Source organism: Cylas formicarius, unplaced genomic scaffold (assembly GCF_029955315.1).
Source record: "Cylas formicarius isolate icCylForm1 unplaced genomic scaffold, icCylForm1.1 PGA_scaffold_6__28_contigs__length_40554024, whole genome shotgun sequence".
In the NCBI taxonomy this organism is placed as follows: domain Eukaryota; kingdom Metazoa; phylum Arthropoda; class Insecta; order Coleoptera; family Brentidae; genus Cylas; species Cylas formicarius.
The window spans coordinates 4,570,585-4,589,718 of NW_026844347.1; the positions used below are offsets into that span (position 1 = coordinate 4,570,585).

At 35.7% G+C, this 19,134-nt stretch overlaps 1 protein-coding gene across 5 annotated transcripts in view; it reads right to left on the reverse strand.

The window, feature by feature from the left end:
• LOC132702990 (complexin) overlaps window positions 1-19,134 on the reverse strand; it is a 444,845-nt gene that overhangs the window by 296,424 nt on the left and 129,287 nt on the right. For all 5 annotated transcript variants that reach the window (XM_060671970.1, XM_060671968.1, XM_060671967.1 and 2 more), the window contains exon 2: window positions 16,039-16,077. The gene's annotated coding sequence lies outside the window, so the exon portion shown is untranslated. The remainder of the gene's footprint in view (window positions 1-16,038; window positions 16,078-19,134) is intronic.

Consider the following 19,134-nt stretch of genomic DNA (forward strand, 5'->3'; position numbering starts at 1 on the left):
GTGTTGCCGAACCATAAATATTTTATGCTGCAACGGCTGTGTGCGTGGCCCCTTGTTCGCTTGGTTTTCTCTTAAGTGACACCGGTTTACTGAGAGATACTAATGCAAAAAACAGAGTATTAGTTGCGCATTAGAAGGAGTCATAACCATTACCATCTGTCACCCTATGAGACTAGGGACCACATTTCCTTTTCATTGCTTCGGTATTCCTCGGCGAGCTTAGTAAACATTGTTTTGTTTCTTAACCTATTCTTCCTTGATTTTTTGCGACTGGCCGTCCGGTCGCCACCATAGATAGCGTCCGGGTAGTTCGATCTGGTTGACGCAACCTCGATTCTTTGGCACGGGCCATACGGCCATCACCACAGATATAGTTCGGTTGTTCTTTCTACTGGCGGCGTACCGTCGACTAGGTTGGCAAGAGTGGCGTTTTCCCTCTAATTTTTTTGTGCCCGTTTAGCCTTTTAATAAAACTGGTTGTCTGAATCGTCCGGCATTTTGTACGCTAGCTTTTGAAGCTTGGGGTTGTGGCAGGTTTTCTTTTGTATGACCGATTTCTTTTTGAGCCGGTAGTGCTACCCCAATAAGAGGGGGATATGTAAATTGGTCACTAATTTATGATTTCCCATACTTTTGGATCTATTTGGAGTTTTGAATGGGAATCTTCCTCAACGAGGGATTTTGAAAAGAATTGTCATTGCCACACATTTCCAGAAAACCCTCGAATCGAGTATTGTACGTATTGTTGCTGCGTTTTCCGCAAACCTTCCACGTGGTTTCTTCTTTCACCGGAATACCAAACCAGACTTGGTGTCTTGCAGTGTATGCTGTCTCTTGGGTACATGTTTAGTTGTGGAGTTTCCCCTATCGAGCAGCCGGCTTTCCGGAGGGACTTTGCTGGGTTATCTGGGACTGCCCACCTGCGGCTGTTCCACTGAGCCACCATTCCATCATGGCTTTGTTCCCGGGATAGTGACAGACAGCTGTGTAACGTTCGGGACAGCTTGGGGTTTGGGTAGCTTAAGTGGCCTGTTCTCTTCAAGAACGGTTTGCGGAACTTATAATCTTAAATTATAGGCTCTTACATTCTTTTGCACCGCCAAAACTTGAAGGTGAGATTTGACACTCACACCTACCACCAGGTTGGAGGAAATAAATTATTGTTCGTGATTCACTTGTTTATTTCCTTTACGGGTTGGAACCTCGGGTTGATAAGTTTACCTTTTTTGAATCACGTGGCGCCTACCTACCACCTTCCGGGACTGACCGAGGTGCCCTTCACCGCCTTCCAACTTGGCTTTGATTTAGTATGTTTTTCTACTTTATTAATTTTTCTTGATTGTTAATGAGCTAGCCTAGGCATTGTCTTACTTCACTATTAAATTACGAATTTAATTAATTAATGCGTTTCTTTTTCACGACCCTGAGATTGAGAGGTAAGAAGTTTTAAAAATTAATTAAATCTAATGTTTGTAAACCTGACTGTCAATTGTGTAAATAACAATTTTTAGTTAAAGTTAAGTTAAAACCACAATTAATATAATTTTATTAGCACAGCTTGAAATTAGGAATTCAACCAGTCCCACAAGTCAAGGTCTCAGATGTTATTAAACTTGTTTCGCCCACATTGACTTCCTCAGAGCTATAAAATAATTTTGGCAATACACACTCATACAATAACGTCAATTCAAACGCACACAGGCAGAAACGTTGGCTAGGTTGCTGCTGCTGCTGTTCGTCATAAATTGTTGCTCCAATGGTTAACCACTAATTTGATTAAGAAAACTATCTTAAAAGAAAAAAATAATATTAATTAAATAAAAATTTGTTTTGGATTGTCATAAGGCATTCAACAAGTGCTATCTTGTCGGAATAAACTGACACTGTCGTGGTTATCTGTAAAGTAAATCCCGGAAAAGATGGAAAGACATGCTTTTACCAAGACAGGCCAAAGGATTCCTCACAAATGCACCTAACCAGTTTATAACAGACCCTGCACCCTGCGTCGGCAAAGTGATGTATTCGTAAAAAAACAATATTTACTTTTTACTAATACTAATTTACTACTAATGCAACTGAAAATTATTAATTATAATTCCAACTGCCAGAGTAGTATCTCTTCTACTGCCTTAGCTATATCTTCTGCAAAACAGCGTATTATCACATATTTTAAGTGACATATTTTAACACAATTCCCATAGAGAAAACAAGGCATTGTAAAATACAGGGTGGTCCGTTTAAGAGCGGCCTATACCTTATCTCGAAACCTACGGGGGTTACAGAAAAAATTAAATACAACTCCTGGCCAGCGAGGAGGAGGACTTTTTTTCTGTGGGGCACATTGAAAGATATGGTTTACAAAGATAAACCGTCAACAGTTTTGGAAGTGCAGCAACGAGTTCGCGCGGCTATTTCAATGAAACGAATTACGTTTCAAATGACATATATTATTTAAAAATAGCATATACTACTTGTAGTCTTCAAATCGGAGAGCATATTGAAACTAATTTAATGAATTTTACTTTTAAGTAACATGCACGCTTGATATTCCGTTCTTAATATGACTTCTTAGCAATGCCCTAAAACGGTTGTGAACAAGTTGGTAAGGAGCTAATTCCCTGTTTCATATCTTAATAATTTAAATCTTATACCCAGTTTTTAATCTTATACTCCAATTAAGCCAAAACGGTAAGTCAAAGATCATATTATAATTACATAATTGAAATTTCTATTAAAGTGGCTATTCGGAAATCCAATAACATACAGGGAGTCTCGCCTAGCATACCGCATATTTTGAGGAAATATTTTAAATTTGATCATTGCCTAAAGAAAAGCATTATTTTCGGGAAAATAATACTTGGAAAATAGTTTAAAAAGTTGATTATATATATATATATATATATATATATATATATATATATATATATATATATATATATATATATATATATATATATATATATATATATATATAATGAAGGTCATTTTAATAGAAACAACTTTTGTATTTAATTTTTTTTTTGTAACCCCTGTAGGTTTCGAGATAAGTTATAAGGCCCCTCTTAAACGGGCTATCCTGTACAATACAAAACAATGGTAGAAGGATATGTTGTTGAATCCACTTTTTTACCATTGTGTTCTATGATATGTAATCAACGCTTACTGGAATAACTTTACCTCAATGAATGTGTCACGGAACTGAAATTTTCATTTTCATTCATGAAATTGAATTAGTTAAAAGTTATTCCTTATTCCTTATTTAAGAAATATGAGACATGATTAGATTTATACTAAAAATATATACTAACCAGGGGGTGCTTTAATAGAGGTGCCATTCTCTCTTTACCAAAAGAAATATAGCATAGCATAGAGGAGTAGACGTATAAAAAAAGGAAAATGAAATCTTCCCGATAAGTCTTTTGTGTAAATTTGCCTGAAAATCATAATGCGCCGGACACATTGGATGTGGAAATATAGTGATTCATTAGCTCCGTATACTTTTTTAAGGAATATATGGGTATTTTAATTACTTGAATAAAAAGAGGCGATTTACCGAAATTTTAATATTTTTCCAAATAATTATTTATATTAACAAAACAAACGACCGAGTGACAGATATTATTTGGCTACATATGTATACATTTCAAATTTCAACTGAAAGTAAAAAAAAATGTTCGGCCTATCGGGAGTCTGTTTTCATTTTCTGGGAGTAACCAAACCAAAACAAACCTATGCAGAAAAGGGAAGTCGAAGTGACGGATAGTCCAATTGTTCAATCCTCAAACATTAACCTCAAATTTGGTAAAATGGCAACGAAAACTAAAATAAATCCAATAAAACTAAATAATCTAAACTAAAATAAACACAATAAATTCTATGAAGAGTGAGTGATTTTCGGTTTTCTAAAAAAGTTGACTTATTAATTAGGAAGCGGTGACCAAAAAGTGTCATTTTCAAAATTCTCTGGAATATAGAAAAATGAAGGGGGATTCGTCAAATTTGGCTTCGGAATTCAACAAACTGGAGATTTTTATCGTTACGGAAAACCACATGTACATAGATCCTTTAAATATATATAAAAAAATAACGACTCTACAAAATATTACACACCCAAAAAATACGTTTTTGCAGCCCGATCCTTAAATCAACCGCCATGGTTATTTCCGTTCGTTGTTAACAACGGCAACCTAATACATCGCGTCGACGTATACAAAAGTTGCGACAACGGATCTTATTTCCGTCGCAAACCTATCTGCTCCCTCTTCCCTTTCGCCCCTTAAATTCAATGAAAAAGTTTCGACCGCAGAAACTTTCCCGCCACTAATAACTTCCACAAAGTAACACAATACTCCGCGTTTTCTTTTATTCCGGATCGCGAGTAAAGTTTTCTGTCGCATCTGCTACGGGACTGGGTGTAAACTGTGGAAAAATCGCCCCCGGAAAACATGTCGACATCAAAAATATTCCGGGAGCGGCGACAGGCGGTCAGATGTTCGAATATCCCGGTTTGACAATAATGCCGCTGTGGTACATAGAAATCTCCTATTTTAAATCCCCCGACCGACTGACGTCTTGTTTGGAAATTCAGATTCTGAGATGACAAAGATTGCGTTGACTTTTTGTAGTTTTGCAGCGTATACGATTTTATGGTGAATTAAAGTGAAGTTTTCGGTTTGCCAATGACACTTGGTAAAGTAAAACTGGCTGCAATATTTCGTTTCTATGCCGCTTAAAATGTATTTTCATTATTGAAAATGTATTGATTTATTAACAATAACTATAAATTTTATATGCGTGCAAATGTACCTATTGTTAATAAACAAAAGTTAACCTTTTCATTAACATGCCATTGCCTCATTTAGTAAATGGACCATATGATTATTCCGATATTTCCGATATTCCGATATTTTTTACTCTTATTCACACTACAGTTTTTATTGCTAAAAAAATATATCATTATATCATAATATAATTTTGGATTAATATCAATATTCGCGAATATTCCCGTTCAAACATGCAATTGAAATCCCGTGAAATTATTCGTCAATATTGAGATAACTTGACACAGTTTTCTTCGAAGCTCATTACTCAAGTAAGATAATAAAATGGGAACATTCCGTAACTCTTAAATGGTTTGACGTAACGATTTAAAGTTATGATAACCTAAATTTACAATTTTTAAATAAAATATTTTGAATTTTAAAATGGTACACAGCATTTTCGTCAAATTGTCAATATTGTTTTTTATACCTTGATTTTATCTATCAATATTAAAATTAGGTCTTAGGAAATGGATTATAAATAAATTTGCAAATAATATTTAAGTCACGTGTTTGTTCTGGCACAAAGAAGCATTGCAGTAAGTGTTTAATAAACGAGTGTCTGAAGAAGACATCTGACTCATGCTTTTTGTGGAGCTGTTCGGACTTTCCCGCTTGCAAATAAAAAAAAAGCGAGCCTGAACAGGCCTGGACAAGTCGCGATCGGTTCGTTTACTACGAACCCACCACCACACCGGATACGACTCAGGAAGTCTTATTGGTGTAGCGCACTTTTACTTAATATCAACTGAAAACAAAGTAAAATATTTTTTAAAAAAAGAGAAGACCACAATGCAAGACGAACTTAATAACATACCATCTAAAAACAGAATAATTATTATGGGAGCCCTGCACACAAGAGTGGGAAACGAAATACTAGATAGAGTAAAAGAAAAATTTAATGAAGATGTAGTAAACGACCGAGGTGAAATGCTAATAGAATCATGTGCACACAACGAACTAATACTAACACGTATTTGTATTTGTATTTGTAGCAGATGCCTTTAAGTTGTTTGGCCTGCTTGTTGACGCTCTTTTTGTAAATTCCTTATCAACAAAAATTCTCTCATTAAATTGGGAAAAATTTGTGTTTTTGAGGGTCAATTTTCCCTTTTTAGAGCGAGATTTAAGAATTTGCTGGCTGCTTGTGTTTAGAATTTAGGGTGACGATCGCCTTGTAGTGGGAACTTGTCTTAAGTTTGTCATTTTGATGAGATAGGCGTATACAAAAAACAAAACAGTTTAAATTGCTGGTTCCTGGTTGTCTTCCTTAGTAATGAGTCCACTAATGGACAAATTGTTAGGAATCCTCATCGTTTCCTCCCGATTGAAAGCAGACTTTAATTTGTCAATATCAATGCTATTTAATTGTTTAATGAAATGAAAGGAATTAAATTCGAACTAACACTTTTCCCTGTAAACGGTCTTAATATAAAACCTAGACAGTTTGCTAGAGAATATGTTGAAAAAGCAATCGTGCTGACAATAGGTCGAAGGAGTAATCCTGGTTTGTGAATCTTAGGAGGTCAGTAGAGTCATCTCAGCCAGAGCCACTGAACCCAGAATTAAAACACCTTACCTCGGATCTTCTCTAACAATTTCCACATTAAAGATATTAAGCATTCCATCAATTCACACACTTCACCACAAAATTCCGTTTGAGTTTAGGGTTATTTTTCTGTAATATATTTCGCGGTTCAGAGAAATTATCAATGATTTTTCTTATTTTATTTGTTGCATATTCGATGTTTTTTCAATTTAAAATCTAATATAAGAAAGCACTCAGATATGTAATATGATTTAATTTTTCAATTTTAGTATTCACATTTACAGTTTCTAGCAAAGTTGCAATCTTCAGTGCGATTTGTAGTTTTGGTGTATGTTTGGTAAATTAGGGAATAATAGACTATGAGCTAACCAATTTTGTTTTTGTTATAGTCTACTGAACTTTTTGAACTGTAAGCTACGTATCACCAACTTATGATTAAGGCAGTATCATCTGCAAAGCAAAACATACAATTCTCTGCAATAATAGAAAACACGACATTTACATAAATATCAAAAAGGGAAGGTCCCAGCCCGGTTTCTCTGTAGTACAGGGAAACACCGTGCCTTTATCAAATGCGAATTTCAAACGGTACCGATGTTTATAAATACAAAACATTCAAATCCAGTTGGTCATTAAGTCATAGCTTCTAGTAAATTTAATTTTCTACTTTTTGAAACAGTGTGTAAAATATCGAAATTGTCGTCAAAATTGTGTTTTTCTAAATTTAAATTAGAATCTGAACTATTGTTTTTAAATGATCATCGATGTTCGTTGATACGTTTGTCCAATATAAATCATAGAACATGATCCGCAATTTAATCTATAGACTCCAGAAATCTGGGATCTCTTAGGGTCTATAGGGAGTTATTAGTTTTAAAATCAATTTTGAGGCCACATTTCATTTAAATATTTTGATGTGAAAATCTGATCAGCGTTTGTTCTTATTTAACTATTTTAAATGAATTTCCTTCCATCAAGTAAAAGCCACTTCAGCACAATTTTTGCATGGTGCTTATCTACAAGCCGGACTCGTCACACAACGCGTTGTAGGTTTCCACCTTCAACCACGATCGCGAGCCATTTCGGACTTGGCATCAATAACTATTTTACTTTTTACAAAACTTCTGGATTCGTCCTGCATCGATTTTTGTTGAGTCGAATGTGCCACGGTTTCGCCAATCATCCTGTTGGCTGCTTCAGAGCTTGACTCAACAGTATGAGGCCAACAGGATTATTGGTGAAACGTTTACAAGCTCTATTCAACAAAAACGAGGAATCCAGAAGTTTTGTAATAGCATATTTTGCATCAAGTGCGGTAAACGGCATTTGAGTCACGAGTGTTACCAAACGTGTTGCATACTATACTTTTTCTATGACCGTTAGTGTTTGGTTGCATTTTTGTAAAACAACACGAACGCACTTACTGAGATGACCTTCAGAACTGACAAACTTCAAAATTCAAGCCATGCGGTGAAATCTCCGAAATCATCCGATTGCTCCCAAACCCGTGCGGTAATATCCAAGAAATGTCCGAAGGGGCTCAGAACAATCTATCCAATGTTTTGTTTATCATCAACAATTATGTGGTAACTTGAACTTTAAAATAACATCACCATCGAAACTCTCGATGCAAAGTCCCCCAATCGAGAGAAAAAACTTTTTAAATTCAATTTGAGAATTGCGATCAAAAAATCTTTTAGAGATAACCACTTTTCATTGAGACAGGCTTTTCATCGCCGGGAATGTGTATCGACGTGCATTGTTGTCGGGTTTTTTGTATCTCGATTGATTAAAACCGGAGCTGAAATACGACAACAACCAGGGGATTTATTTGATGCATGAAACAATTCGAGTTGGAAAGCACGCTTGCCGCGCGGCATGCAACGGGTAACTGATCAACTCGCATGCCAGTTTTCAAGCCGGTTTCGGATTAATTACGAACGAGGCCAAATGTTTATTTTTCATTAAAGACACGGGAATAATCTACAAAATCCATGGTGTACGAATTTTTCTAAAGTCTTTTGGACTTGATTTACGCGAAGCTGCTCTTGTTCTATTTTTTTTTAATGAAAAATCCTGCATGCTACATATTATCCAACAAGTTCGATTAGTGCCACTCTAGTGATGAGCCATGATTTGCACGAGTGCACTTAATAAACGAGTGACAGAAGTTCATCAACGTGTGGCATACTAGGTATAATCTTGCTACGGGCATTAGGGTTGTGAGTGATCTGTGCATAATTGAATACTTCAGAGCAGGAATTAAAAAAATGTATTTTAAACAGTGTATTAAATCCATTATTTAAATTTAAAATGATAATATAAAAAAGGCAAAAGAAAATCTCTTTAAACTTAAGGAATTGGTGCTTATGTTTTGGCATTTAGTAGATTTTTAAATATAATACTGTGTAACGAGTAGGATAGGCTACAACATTTGGAATAAAAATCTATACGACCTACCGTTTTCAATGTTACCTCTTGGACAGTAAGATCCAAACTGTATGGGTATAAAAGGCCTGAATAAATTATTTGTAATAAAAAGCGACTGTTCGCCAAAATAGTTATTATGCAACAAGTGCGAGAAACAGCATTCGAGTCATGAGTTTACCAGTTTTTGACTACATTTTTGCAAAACAACAAGAATATATTGATTGACATTACAGTCAGAATTGATAAAAGCCAAAATTCAAGGCGTGCGGTAAAATCTCCGAAAACATCCGATTGCTCCCAAACCCGTGCGGTATTGGCCCGGAAATGTCCGAAGGGGCTCGAATCCGTGGGACAAGCAACTCATGTAGTAAAATGACGCTTTTCGCACGCTAAATCGGTGTATAATTAGGTATTTTACAGAAAAAAAATTAAAACCTTTTCTGTAAAATAAAAACTACGCTTCTGTGGAACAAGTTTTTAAATACGAAAATATAAAATAATGTTTGATTGGGTTTGATATATGGATGGAAATATCTTACATAAAATCTCAAAAGCTACCGCGATGCCACATATAAGCATCACTAAAAAAATTCCATAGTTAAGAGAAAATTGCGATTTCTACGTCGCGAACTCATAAAACATCCAGCAGTATATTCTGCAAGAGGCCGTCGGAGTCTAAAAACCTTCGAAGCTCCGAGTAATGACAGATCTTAAAAGTAAAAAGGTATGTTTGCGATTTCCTCCCTTTCCACCGGGAACACGAAGGCAAGAAAAAGGAGACTTCGACTTGGCACGAAGGTCGAGGATGATAAATCAAAGGGCGTGTCGTCGAATAAAAAAGTCTTTCGAGCAACGACATAAGTTTCACATTTATATATTTCTCTTAAAAGACGATGTATCGTAAGTGTCAACGGAGAGGAATGTTTCTTCTGGTTAGAAAAGGGAGACGAATTTGTGATACACGCGTGCAGCAGGTGAATTAAATGAAATTGTGTGTGCGTCTCTAGTATGATGTTTCAGTTTATTCATTCAATTCAATAAGGTAGCAATTTGTGTGAGAGTAACTCGCGTACATGGCTAAGGGAATTGTCGTCTTAAAGTGGCACTTTGGGCATGCATGATCGGTGCATAATTGGGTATATCAAAGTAGGGGTAAAAAAAAGACTTTAGATTTTTACCGTTCGTTAAAAAACAAGTGTAGGTTAACGATACAACGAGCTAATTCTAAATGAATGGTGTTTAATTTTGAAGTTTATATTATTATGAAATATTACTCTTATTAGTTGTCTGGTCTAAATTGGTCTAAGGCTGCAGTTTAGATACAATAATTTATTACGAATCTAGCTCTTAGTTTGTCAGTTTGTCGCTTTTTTATTTTCTCTTAAATTGTTCCTCATATTTGCTGAATGAAAATTTCCTTGTGCGTCTCCCTCGCTTTCTTTAATCGAATGTCAATATTGGCGGAACGTGTCTCGGAAACGCTCGTTTGTAATGAACGAGAGGCTTTACATTAATTTAGTTGCGTCGCGAGGCAAAGAAGTTATTAAAGGGGCAATAATAATATAAATAATAAACAAGCAAAAATGGAGCTGGAGATAGTCAAGTTACAAGTTAATTTGGATGCTAATGAGGACAGAATTTTTATCGCGTCGTATGCTTCGATCCAGAAAAGTAAGGCGGTGTTTTCATTAGTCTCCCAGGCGGGAAAAAACATTGTATTAGTAAATAATTGCAGTAGGAAATGTTTTAACATTTCATAAATACATTTTTTTTACTTCCCGCTGTAAAATATAAAATTATTCATAGGTCAAGCATGCGGAAAGTGTTTACGCCCGATTCCCATCCACTTCGGACGTTTCCGGTACTTTAGTCACGAGTTTGAGAGCGATTGGATGTTTTCGGTCGCTTTTAGTTATGACGTGGCGTTATGAATTCGTGTCATTTTTCAAAAATGTTATCAAAATTTAATGCCGTAGAAAAATTATTGTATGCAATACGTTGATCAGCTTCTTCAGTCACTCGTTTATTGAAAACAAAAAATAAACAACAAACTAAACGCAAATCTAGGAAGAGATAATTTCAGTGTAATCGAGGTGCCTATAGCTTACAGCTTGATTTTTCAAATATGAGAACCTCATCTTGATACGTCATGTAGCCTTTAAGCTGCTAGGCTATTTTAGAAGAAGGTCTAAAACTTTTATTTCTGTTATTATTTTTTTATTAGGAAGCTCTCTGATAGGTTAGAACTAATTTTTAATCCTTTTCAATAATAATGATAATAATAATAATAAGTAAACGTTAATAAACGCAATGGAAAAAAAGTAACAATAAAAAAATGAAATCAAACGCACTGAAAATACCCGGTAATCAGTTTGGCAAGAAACGATTTGATCAGCTTTAAACACTATCCAATCCAATATTATCCAAAGAGTAACAATTTCAATAGTCTTTAGGCAAAACTAATATTATTTCTGTTTTAGCTTTCTATTCCTATTCCAAATCTATCTCTCCTGCGTCCCTGTCCCTTATGGTCAGGGTGCTGCAGTTACACCTTTCGATCCATTGTGCTCGCACGTCTTCGCTTCCTCCTCTAGAAGAACCCTGTGCTCCTGAAAAGGTACAGTACCTATTTCTTGAATTGTGCTCCTAGTAGCCTTAATCATCGTCGTTTTCGAAGAGCCGGTCACTTTTATGCAGCCCAACACCATCAGCGCAGGTAATGAGTGATCGTACCACACTCGTGTAATTCCAGAACGTGATTTGTGGCTTCAATCCCCAGTTGCGTCCTCAGAGGCGACGACCCATCCATCCACAGGGATGCTTACGCGTTCCGGTTTATTTTGGTTGAACCGTCCAGGTGAGCCTGGAGTCCAGAGTCACCTCCAGAAGTAGCTCCATTTTTGTCGGATTTGTCGACAATCTGTTTATTCATCAGAACACTTTGCATGAGTTTCGTCGTCGTAGATACTTGATCACAATACACAATACAAAGTGTGTGTAGTTCCACCAGAAGCGACCTGAAAGAGGGCCGTTAATAGACCGTTTGGTCCGTTGAATTAAATGTTTCAAACGTATTGATTTCCCATCTCAGTTGTTCGTGAGTAACGACGGACTATTGCTCAGCAGCGAGCCGAGAAAGTGGGTCTCGAGGTTCTCTAACTAACACAGTCCCACTCTTCCCCAACATCTTCCTTGGCCTACATATGGCCGGAAGATGTTCCTTTTAGCTTTTGTATTGTGCAAAATTTCGATTTATTAACATTTTGCTGCGGTTAACATATTTTGTTGCAAACTTTTATTGACAAGAAAGAAGTACACAATACACCAACGTGGTATCTGCTTCTATCTTGTTGAGTTTCGTGTTGGTTTTAAATTTGTTCCCAGATAAATTAAGAACATAGATGACGTAACGAGTATCGATACGAAAATTATTAAGCTGTAATTTTTCCCAATGCAACAATATGTATTTCTACAGTCGACACCGCGAAACATAACGATTACATTATTAACATGTTAAAGTGAGACAATACTTGTCTAAATAACTGAGATGATTCAATTCAAATAAACAACATTTAAGTATCTAATAACCATTCACTAGAATAACAAATGCCAAAGGCTCCAAGCTTGTTTGTTGCCATATGTTTTGATGTTTCGTCTTAGCATTATTATCAGTTTATAATCAATGTACGTCCACCATTTCTCGGTTGATTTTGACTTATTCAATTTTGTTTTGTTGTTTATCTTTCCTCCTATTCCATTGTTGTTGGGAAGATTTAAACTAGCCAAAAATACTATCTCAGCTTCTATTAAATTAAGACTAAACTATTGTTGTTGTAATTTTGAAATGCTTTTGACTGCTTTGGGATTACCGAATCAACTAATACAGCTTCTGACATCTTTAGGTTATATTATATCGACTCGACTTCAGATCGACTGATTCAATTTTATGTTATTATTTGAATTTGTACACAAATTTGTTGTATTTAAAAATTTAATACTAACCTAGAAGCATATCCAACATTATGTATATGGTGATGATTGAACCAAATTAAGTAAAATCGATGACTGACTTATACATCCTATGCACCAGTCTACTTTACATCTCCATTCTATAATTTTTGATCAAACGTTAAAGGCATTGGATTGGATTTACGATTTCGGAGTTAATAAGGCCGCAGCAGCAGTCTGGAACCCAAAAACTTTTCGGTGCTTGCGATTCAGCCATCGCGACCCCTCTTTATCATTATTTCTCGCGTTAAAACGAGGAAAACTTTAGTTTGAAAACAAAACCAATTTAACGCAACCATATCAGCGTCCCAACACCAGCGAGACCGACGTTACGCGTAACTTTCGAAACATGGAAATGCACATTAGGAAATTTTTATTTTATTGCACTAAATGCGAAAAGTTTTGCGTATCCGCCGCGGAAAATATGATAAGAGTTTATGACATAAGAGATATATGTTATGTACGTATATACGGCAGAAAAATTGTTAATTATGAATGTAGAGGTTGGTCCGTTCATTTTGGTGTGTTTCGGAGTTTTTTATTTTTCTGTCAATCCATTTTCTAAAAACCATTTAAAGGTGACCGGTTAGTGAAACAACAAAAAAGACCTTATTACATTAAACCTTAAAGCATTCATTTTTGCAATGAGGAATTTCAATGCAAATGGACGACGATAATATTGACTGATACATTCGTTTGCATCCAAAAAAAAAGCAAACATTACCTAAAGTTTAGTGTAGCAGAACTCTCAGACATAATATTGACACAAAGCAGTTTTGATTAGTTTTTTTTCTTTTCCTTGAAATTTTACCCATAAGCGACCATAAAAGGAAGGTTTCACTTATGTGTATTCCCAGACCATTTGTCCCCTGCTAGGCTTGAAATGCAATGGAACCAGTTTTTCTCTGTAAATTTTTACCAAAATGGTGTTAGTAGTTATAACTCGTTACTTCAAAGGCCCCTGGCGCGAACAACAACACGCTAGCTTGGGGTATTCAAAATTTTATATCTTGGAACGAGTAACAGGAACTGGCCTACCGATTACAGGTTACTGAAGTACGATTTATTTAGAGGATTGTCATTACGCACAATCCTCCATATATTTAGGTATTTGTCATATTTGTATAATTGAGCTGTTTTAGGACGCCCTGTATATGTGAAGTTTAATATGAGTTTTACTTGTCCGTGGCCGGTGTTGGAAACATTTGTAATTATTTGGGTTGTTGAAAAATTTACTCTCAAGATACATACACCCGACAGTGGTAAAATGAAAATAATTAATTAAATATACGAGGAAAAATCCCTCCACATTCAGCTTTTTCATAATCTCAAACCAGCATTAAAGCAAAATCATTTTTCGGTTGATAGAATTTGTATATAATTACTTTTCTGAATTCACTCTTATTGGTCTGATGTTTATGTCTATATGCAGAAATGGTCGATATTGCTGCAGACATAGGACATTGTATAAGCACATAAACAAATACAAACAATCATTATCAGATGACCTTAGTCATTGCTATACTGTAAAATGTACCAATAAAGAGTAACGATTGTAGTGGTTTCAAGAAAAAAAAGTGTAGTGGCAGTGCGGGGTAATGGGCGAGGGAATGAGAACGCCGTGAAGGAAGGCGGGCGGCTCTCGACGAGTGAGGAGTGCGTCGAGGAGTTTCCGACATTTGAATGTCGATCGTATTCGGTAAATTTGTACGAGTGTAAAGTCCAAGTGAAAAAATAAATGCTGTTGTCAAAACCGTCTTCTCCCTTGTTTTGGCGAACCCGGATCCCTGATCCACTTCCCGATCTGTTACTCTACAAAATGGGAAAAAAATTGTCCACTGATCTAGTGGTTATGTGAAGCTCATGTAGTTCTCTTCGATGTGATGGACTATTTCAGTATATAATCTTTTTATTGTAACCTTTTATTGTAAGCCTGTTTAAACATGTATTCCCTTTTATAAAATTTATTTGTATTACCCGTTTGAAAATGTCACGTCCAAATACTCAGCTGAAATCGCCCTTCCAACGGCAAACAAAAGACAAGCGTTGCAAAATGTGATCCTGTAAAAGCCGGCAAACATACGTGGGCCACATTTGCATACGGGAGACCTTTAATTAATTTCGCGGTTTTAATTTTTCTATTTTAGCCCGAAAAGAACAAAAAACAGACGAAACGGTCCGAAATGTTTTTCTCATTAAACCACGTCGGGGTAAAACAACTGAAACGCGAAAACTGAAGCGGTCTTAATGATGGAAACGGCTGAATTGTTCGCCAGCATTGCAAGGCGATACTTTCATTTGCTTTGCCATTTCATTTATAAATTGTACAGACCTCTAGAACAGGCATTTGGACGCTGCTAGACGTTCTTTTTTATGCTTGAAAAAAAAATTGTTTTTTCTTAAGAAGAAAACACTGAAACCCAGACAGTCGATAGAGAATTTTGTCTAACAATTGCAGGAACTGTAGCCCGTGAACTGCTTGTTTAAACTCAAAAAAACGAAGAAGGAAAGTGTTACGTGGCCTGTTTGGTGTGTGATGGGCGTGGTATAACCATATTCTTATTGAGATGAAATGTAAATTTAATTTTTGAACAAAAATTAACGTTTATTATTATATAAAATATGCACTTTTCAAGAATTTGTCAAGAAAATATCACCATCCTTAAGCAAAATGCCACAATATGAAAGATCATTAAGTCATTAAGCCTACAGCTACAGCTACGGCTCTTCAAGTAGCTTAAACGGTCTCATTACTTTGGTAGAATAGATTTTGTCCTCAAAGAACTGTTTTTTTAAGCCTATATGCCTATATCTATCTCTTAAAATTGTCACACAGTTATGTTAGACTAGGAAAATTGCTTAAAAGCTGAATTTCAGAGACATGCTTAGAGACAGTCCGACAAATTGCATAATTTGCTAAAAATGGCGCTAGAAGTAGTTTAAGTTTAAGAACTATTAAATACGAAGTAAACTTTAAAGCAAGACAACATTGGTGGCAATTTTATCAATTCACAAATATGTGTGTGTACGTTTGAGTTGACAGCTTTGAATGTCTGATAACGGCGGTGTGGCCAAAACACGTGTCTCTTTTTTATAAATAATCATGTTTGAGACCTCTACTTCCGAGTTTAAGTAACTCTATATAGTATTGCGAGGATGGTCAATTCGTTTTATTTCGTGTTCGAAGTTCTCTCTTAAATATCAGAAACCAAAGCAGACGGAATCAATTACCTCTTGATGATCACTGGCGAAGCTTCTCGGCTACCGGACCTAAAATAAAGAAAAATTAATTAAGACATATTGCCATCGATGAAAAACAGTAATAATAGTGCTTTAATAGGATACTAATTCGAAAAAAAAAAGGAAAATTGGTCTCCGTCAACTTTCTTTTTAGACATATTTGGAAATTGTCACCTTTCATGTTAGTTTTAGGTTTTTCTTTTGTTAAAAAATGTTTTTACATATGCATCAAATTTGATAAGCATATCTCAAAATTACGTATATATTCAATGGATTCGTATAGTATATTTTCACACTAGCAACGCACTTTATCTAAGCAAATATGCATTCGTGTCCCTCCAATTACGTTACGAAGCTTTGCTTTTGTGCCTATGTTCCCATTCAGAGCTTGGGTTTAAAAGATCTTCATTTAGATCGCTGCGGGTTGCATCCTGCGAATGGACGCTTGAAATGCATCTCTCAGTGACGGTTTTGTCTCGTTTCCACAAGAGTTTATTATATGCAAGGCGAAGTTTACATATATGCAAGTCGAGCTTCAGCGTCATGACGGTGGAGCTATTTTTAGCAGAGCAATTTGAGAAGTTCGTCGATCTATGGATATTACTATTACTAGCGTTCGGGAGACAAAGCCACATTTCTCCCGTTGTAGTAAAGTAAAACCAACAATATCACCGGGATCAATCAACAGTTAATCGATTCGACAGTTTTCAGTATAAAAATGTCGAATGTTTTTTCGGTAGAGTTTTGTAAAAATCCACATAAATTCGATTAAAATGTCATGAAAAAAATCGTGTGTGTGTGTGTGTGGAAATTGCAGTTTAGATAGGAAATGGCGCAATGTGGAGGTTTTGAAATTTAGATTCTTGCGCACAGATGTCATAGCAGCCTAAGGCCCAGCAATTTTACGATATTTACGGATCCTATATTATCTAATATACAGTCTTAACTAAAATTTATTTATTGACGATACAAGTTATCACTGCAGAGCAGCCTAAAAAAATAACAGTCTGGTTTCAATAACTTACGAACGGTACATCGCGCAACTTATAGCGAATTGTCAAAAAATGCAGCAACCTGACCAAAGTGTGAGTGATGTGATGCGTTCACTAACAATGGCTAAAAAATCGACCTCCAAATTGCTCAATTGTACAATTTTATTCTCGATACCTTGTTGATGGATTAATGAGCGGTGGGATAATTTCAATAGATTCTACGATGGAACGAGTTCAACGTCAACCTAAATATTTAAACCTGCCTAAGAATAATAAGGAAGAATAAAAAAAGCGGGTTGGTAATTTATAGTTCGGTTCAAATAAACTTGGTAGTCATTAAAACAATATTGATGCCTTCTGTGTCCATAATGATACTTGATACTCTACGAAAACGAACTAAATTCAGAATTTTTGCTTCACAACGCAAAGACGGACGAATCGCACTGAGAGCTAGTCAAAGTGAAACAGCGCCACTGAAACTTTTAAGCTAACTATCTCAACCATGGCACACTCTCCACTACGATTCTGAGACCACTCGCATTATTTTACTTTACCTCTTACAAACTAGTTTAGCACATGCTCAAAATCGTTCGTTAAGGAGGAAGGGACTGCTGGCGATTGTTTACATTTGATTGTCATTTGTCAGGTTTAGTTTAGATATCTTAGGAAAATATTGTCTATTGCTTACTTTCTCTTCTTTTAGTATTTCATATTCTCTCACTCTCTATCTACTTTCGTCTGGTTTTTTTAGTGTCTAAAAAATGACGTTCATTGATTCTTCTTCTTCTCCAGTGCCATCCCCTAACGGAGGTGGGCGACCACTTTTATAAATGCGTCTTCGTCTCTTGCAAAGTGGAACAGCTCTCCTACACTCATGTGAATCTAGTCTCTGATGTTTCTTAGTCAGGATTTCTTCTTTCTTCCTATGCCTTGTTAGAATATGACCAAGACCATTAATTTCCTTTCTTGTCCTATTCTTCTTAACACTTCCTCATTAGTAATTCTAGCAGTCCAGGGTATTTTTAAGGTTCTACGATACAACCACGTTTCAAAAAACTCCAGTTGTTCTGAGCCTTGAGAGTCCAAGTTTCTACTCCATACAGTAGTTGTGACCACTCGTAGTACTCAATAAACTTTAATCTTAGTTTAAGACTGTTTTGTCGCTGAATTGTGTTTTAAATCTTAAGAAAAAGTGCCTCGCAATTTCAATTCTAATTCTTATTTCGTGATCTTGGTCACGCGCTTTACAGGTTTTCCTTGTATCATCAGCTGAGCTACACTAACGGGGTTTTTCGAGACAATCAAGAATTTAGTTTTTTGCTATTGACCTTGTTCACCAGTAATTGTAGGTGTTCCAGGGATTCACTCATGATTGCTGTATAGTCCGCGAAGCGCATATATAATTAACTATCTCATCCCCTATATTAACACCTTCTTCTCTTTCCCAAAGGGCCCAATAAAATATTTTCTGTGAATATAAATTATAGAGTGCAGGTGGAAGTACCCACCCCTGCCTAACACCTCACCGGATAGGCACTCCTTTTGTTTCCATTTCGTTTGTTTTCACAGTAGCTGTTTGGTTGCAGTTTAGTTTTTTGAAGAGTGCTATATCATTGTCATCAAGTTGAACGTTCTTTAGTTTATCTATAAGTTTCGTATGCTGGACTCTATCAAATGCTTTTCTCTACCAAAAGAAGTTTTTTTTTTAATTATCTTTCGTTCTACGGGGTATTTTTTTTTTGTTGTTACCAGTTATTTCTATTATTTTCATGTGTAAACCGAATGTATCATGTTTCTTCTGTGATTTTTCAATTTCTTTGTATTGTTTCTTCATCCAGTCCTATTTGGCCTTTTTCTTCTATTATCTCTGTTTTAATATTTTATTCTTTCTTCAACGAGTACAAAGATTTCATCAGTCATCCAATTTTTTCTTCGTTTTAATGAAAGTTCCCTGAGCACTTCTTCTCCTGATGGTAATAATATCTTCCCAGTTGTTCGTTTCTGTTAATCTGTTCTGTAAGTCTTCCTTAAATCTGTGTGTAGTTTGGTCTCCTTGCGTTTTTTCAACATAAATCCATATCGTTTGTTGTACTTT